Raw genomic sequence first — 6,190 nt, 5'->3', positions numbered from 1 at the left:
ATTTACATACTTACAAAATTTACATATTTACATGCTTACAAATTTTACATATTTACACACTTACAAAATGTACATATTTACACACTTACAAAATTTACATATTTACATACTTACAAAATTTACATATTAACATACTTACAAAATTTACATATTTACATACTTACAAGTTTTATATATTTACATACTTACAAAATTTACATATTTACATACTTACAAAATTTACATATTTACATACTTACAAATTTTACATATTTACATACTTACAAAATTTACATATTTACATACTTACAAAATTTACATATTTACATACTTACAAATTTTACATATTTACATACTTACAAATTTTACATATTTACATGCTTACAAAATTTACATATTTACACACTTACAAAATTTACATATTTACATACTTACAAAATTTACATATTTACATACTTACAAAATTTACATATTTACATACTTACAAAATTTACATATTTACATACGTACAAAATTTACATATTTACACACTTACAAAATTTACATATTTACATGCTTACAAAATTTACATATTTACATACGTACAAAATTTACATATTTACATACTTACAAACTTTACATATTAACATACTTACAAATTTTCACATATTTACACACTTACAAAATTTACATATTTACATACGTACAAAATTTACATATTTACATACTTACAAAATTTTCATATTTACATGCTTACAAAATGTACATATTTACATACTTACAAAATGTACATATTTACATACTTACAAAATGTACATATTTACATACGTACAAAATTTACATATTTACATACTTACAAAATTTACATATTTACATACTTACAAAATTTACATATTTACATACTTACAAAATTTACATATTTACATGCTTACAAAATTTACATAATAACACACTTACAAAATTTACATATTTACACACTTACAAAATTTACATATTTACATGCTTACAAAATTTACATATTTACATGCTTACAAAATTTACATATTAACACACTTACAAAATTTACAAAATTTACATACTTACAAAATTTACCTATTTACACACTTACAAAATTTACATATTTACATACTTACAAAATTTACATATTTACACACTTACAAAATTTACATATTTACATACTTACAAAATTTACATATTTACATACTTACAAAATTTACAAAATTTATATACTTACATAATTTACATATTTACACACTTACAAAATTTACATATTTACATGCTTACAAAATTTACATATTTACACACTTACAAAATTTACATATTTACATACTTACAAAATTTACATATTTACACACTTACAAAATTTACATATTTACATACTTACAAAATTTACATATTTACACTCTTACAAAATTTACAAATTTACACACTTACAAAATTTACATATTTACATACTTACAAAATTTACATATTTACATGCTTACAAATTTTACATATTTACACACTTACAAAATGTACATATTTACACACTTACAAAATTTACATATTTACATACTTACAAAATTTACATATTAACATACGTACAAAATTTACATATTTACATACTTACAAGTTTTATATATTTACATACTTACAAAATTTACATATTTACATACTTACAAAAGTTACATATTTACATACTTACAAATTTTACATATTTACATACTTACAAAATTTACATATTTACATACTTACAAAATTTACATATTTACATACTTACAAATTTTACATATTTACATACTTACAAAATTTACATATTTACACACTTACAAAATGTACATATTTACATACTTACAAAATTTACATATTTACATACTTACAAAATTTACATATTTACATACTTACAAAATTTACATATTTACATACGTACAAAATTTACATATTTACACACTTACAAAATTTACATATTTACATGCTTACAAAATTTACATATTTACATACGTACAAAATTTACATATTTACATACTTACAAAATTTACATATTTACATACTTACAAATTTTCACATATTTACACACTTACAAAATTTACATATTTACATACGTACAAAATTTACATATTTACATACGTAAAAAATTTTCATATTTACATGCTTATAAAATGTACATATTTACATACTTACAAAATGTACATATTTACATACTTACAAAATGTACATATTTACATACGTACAAAATTTACATATTTACATACTTACAAAATTTACATATTTACATACTTACAAAATTTACATATTTACATACTTACAAAATGTACATATTTACATACTTACAAAATTTACATATTTACACACTTACAAAACTTACAAAATTTACATACGTAAAAAATTTACATATTTACATACGTACAAAATTTACATATTTACATACGTACAAAATTTACATATTTACATACTTACAAAATTTACATATTTACATGCTTACAAAATGTACATATTTATATACTTACAAAATTTACATATTTACATACTTACAAAATTTACATATTTACATACTTACAAAATTTACATATTTACATGCTTACAAATTTTACATATTTACACACTTACAAAATTTGCATATTTACATACGTACAAAATTTACATATTTACATACTTACAAAATTTACATATTTACACACTTACAAAATTTACATATTTACACACTTACAAAATTTACATATTTACATACTTACAAATTTTTCATATTTACACACTTACAAAATTTACATATTTACATACGTACAAAATTTACATATTTACATACTTACAAATTTTACATATTCACACACTTACAAATTTTACATATTTACATACTTACAAAATTTACATATTTACACACTTACAAAATGTATATAGTTACATACGTACAAAATTTACATATTTACATAATTACAAAATTTACATATTTACATACTTACAAAATTTACATATTTACATACGTACAAACTGTTTTTTAATATCAAAGTTGGCGCAATTAAAATGTATATATTTGGTGTGTGTGTGGGGGGGTCTATACACATTTATAATGATAAGTATTATGTGTAGTATTTTTATTGTCCGGGCCCAATAGCAAACTTTACATCCCAAGGTATCTTTATTTAATTACAATTTTCTCGTTATGACACACACGGCATGCACATGCGGTTTTATGTAAATGTTGGTTTAATTATGACTAATAGTTTTGGAGCCTATCACTGTCTATTAATTCTAGTATTAACAACAGTAATGATAGTAATACTCAATATCTTCATAACCAAATTATTGTGATTCGATTGGATAGTTTTAATGCCTATAAGTGAGTAAAACGTAGAAATATATGCTTAATTTTAGTTAAACAATGGACTTTTTAAAAAATAATAATTGGTCACATGTTTCTGTTTCTGTCTTTTTCTCTTTTTTATCCTTTCTGTCGCTCTTCTTACCGCTCTCTCTCTCTCTCTCTTTCTCTCTCTCTCTCTCGTATCTTTAATATCACCCTCCCTATCACCTATAACTCTCTCTTACTCTCCCCCTTTCTCTTTTTCTCGTACTTCTGCCTTCATTTCATCGGTAAGTATCTTACTCGATCGAATCGATGAACTGATTGTGCAGTTCAAATCTGAAAAAGCTACATAATTCATTTTTGGGTGGAGCTGACTATAGGAGAATTCCAATGAGAATATTTTTTTTTCCTTTTTAGTTTCATCCGTGATTCCTTGCATTTTGTTTGAACTTTTTTTTTGTCTCTTAACGAGATGAAGAAGACAAATCTCTTTGCAAAAGACGAACGTCTAGAATCATGTGAGCAAAATACCTCGGCCACCAATTGTGAGTAACGCGCTTAAAAGAATAAGAAATAAAAGAATTACGAGAAATTAGTTTTTCTTGTTTTCTTTCTTATTTTTCATTTCTTTTGTTCCGTCTCATTTTTTTTTCTTTCCTTTCTTTTCGCTCCCCCTTTCTTTTTTATTTTCATTTCTTATTTATTTCCCTTTCTTCATTTTCTTTTTCTCATTCACTTTTTTATTTTTGCTTTCTTTTTTATTTTTCCTTTCTTTTTTATTTTCATTTCTTCTCTATTTTTTAAAACTTTTTCCCTTCTTCTTTATTTTTTTTATTTCTACATTTTCTTTTTCTCTTCTTTTCGTTTTCCTTTCTTCTTTTTTTTACACAATGGTCACCACTTATTAAGGCCCGGAAGCCACTCAGGGATAAGGGTTATTGCAAGTACATTACGTTAGTGTGGAGATTTGATGAAGTGTTTACTTAAGGGGGCGGTTCATTAGGAATTTGTTAACGTTGGACTTGAACACATCCAAGTTGTAGTCAGGTGGGAAGCAGGCAGACGGAACAGAGTTCCACAGGCGCGCAGTTACGTTTCTTCGCCTTCTTTCTTTTTCTTCTTTTTTTGATTTACTTGCCTCCCCACGAGGGCAGAGTTGGACATGGGGTTGGTTTTTAATATGGACGAAAACCAGCTCCCCAAAAGGGGCACTCTGATCAGTAACAAAAAATAAAAAATGCATCAGTCATGAAGGATTTCTCCTCTATGAACCAAAACCAAAAAGTGTAGTACAGCATCTGAAGAACACATACTACCATTTGTTCTTTTCTATTTATTTTCTTCTTTTTTCCATTTTTTCTGCTACACCTCTTTTTCTTTTTCTTTTTCTTTTTCTTTTTCTTTTTCGCACATTGCTCGGTTTTTTTTTCTGCCTATTTATTTTTTCCCCTTCTTCTCCATTTTCTTTACTTTATTTTTAACTTTCTTTTTATTTTCCTTTTTTATTTTCCTTTTTTCTTTATTTTCCTTTTATATTTCTTTCTATCTTTTCTTTCCATCTTCATTATCCTTTTCTCTTCCTTTTCGTTTTACTTTCTTCTTCTTCTTCCCACTTTCCTTCTGCTACTCCTTTTTCTTTTTCACACACTCCTCATTTTCTTTTGTTTCTTTCTATTTTCTTTTCTCTCTATATTTATCCGCATCCCTGTCTATATATAAATATAATCTTTCCACCCTCATCACTCTCACAGCTTCCCCATCTCGCTCCTCATCATTTCCATCCTCTATTTCGTTCTTTACATCATCCCTACTTGTTTCCCCATTCATTATTAAAATTTCTCATTTATCTCGACTCTCTTTTTGTTTTTACTCTTTGTTCTTTAATCAGAAAATATTCCTTTCGATTTTCAATCACGTGTTCAGAATTCATCATCAATCTGCAAATCCCCCTCCCCCTCCACACCCATCCCCACCCCTACATCCCCCCTTTTTTTTTCCTTTTCTCGCATAATCTTCTTTTCAAATATTTACATAATCCTCCTCGAAAACTCGTCCATCAACGGTTCCACCATTTTCACCGATAAACGAAGCCTCTTGTCGTCCGCCCCTGCAACACGAACGGAACCATTTCAATACGCGAAGATGAAGGACCTAAAAGACTCACGGCCGACCAGAACAGATGCTACTAGCGACGAGGTAGAAAACTTCTCTCATTAATTCAATGTCTGCGAAAGTTTGCACACAGGCATACGTAACATATTACTTGGCTGCAATTTGTTCTCGAAGAAAATTACTTAAGCATAAGTGTTGTAGTTGACCCCGAGGTCAGTTATAGATCCATGTACATTGTGCGTCTGCCATTAATTAGAAATGATACCGACTTTCAATTAAATTTTATAAAATAAATACACAAAAAATCATAGAGAAAATGTTCATACATCCACGTGTCGGGTTCTTGCTAGAAGCAACTTATCGTTCAAGAATAAATATTCCAAGTAGCTAAGATTAAATAATATTAGCTAATTCTCTTTACTTAGATTCTCACGCGTCCAAAGATAGACACAAGGTCATTTTTTAAATATAAACAAAACCCGTTTACCCAAGAATGCTCATGTAGAGATTCTTCGACACTCTTAGAGCTGGTATCATAGATCTTTTCTGCGCTCAGTCAATGAAGAAATTTTCATTTTTGTTCGAATCCTGAGTACCCTTTTCTCGGAACTAGATTTGCGTATAACTTTAACATAGTACATATGAGTGCGTGGAAAGTATCTGCAGTTACGAAGGATGCGAATTAGGAAGTGTGCGCGAGAAGAGGAAGGTTAAAAAGGGGAAAAAATGCAACACAGGCTCGCGACAGAAACAAAGTGAACGTCAAAGAAAACGGACGTGTAAAGACGCAGGCGAGAAATGTCCGGCATACGACCGGCGTGAGGTCAGAGAAAGAGCATG

The sequence above is a fragment of the Euprymna scolopes genome, chromosome 21 (assembly GCF_053919585.1).
Source record: "Euprymna scolopes isolate OS-2025 chromosome 21, ASM5391958v1, whole genome shotgun sequence".
In the NCBI taxonomy this organism is placed as follows: domain Eukaryota; kingdom Metazoa; phylum Mollusca; class Cephalopoda; order Sepiida; family Sepiolidae; genus Euprymna; species Euprymna scolopes.
The sequence above is the reverse complement of the archived record's forward strand: the minus strand, read 5'-3'. Positions refer to the sequence as shown.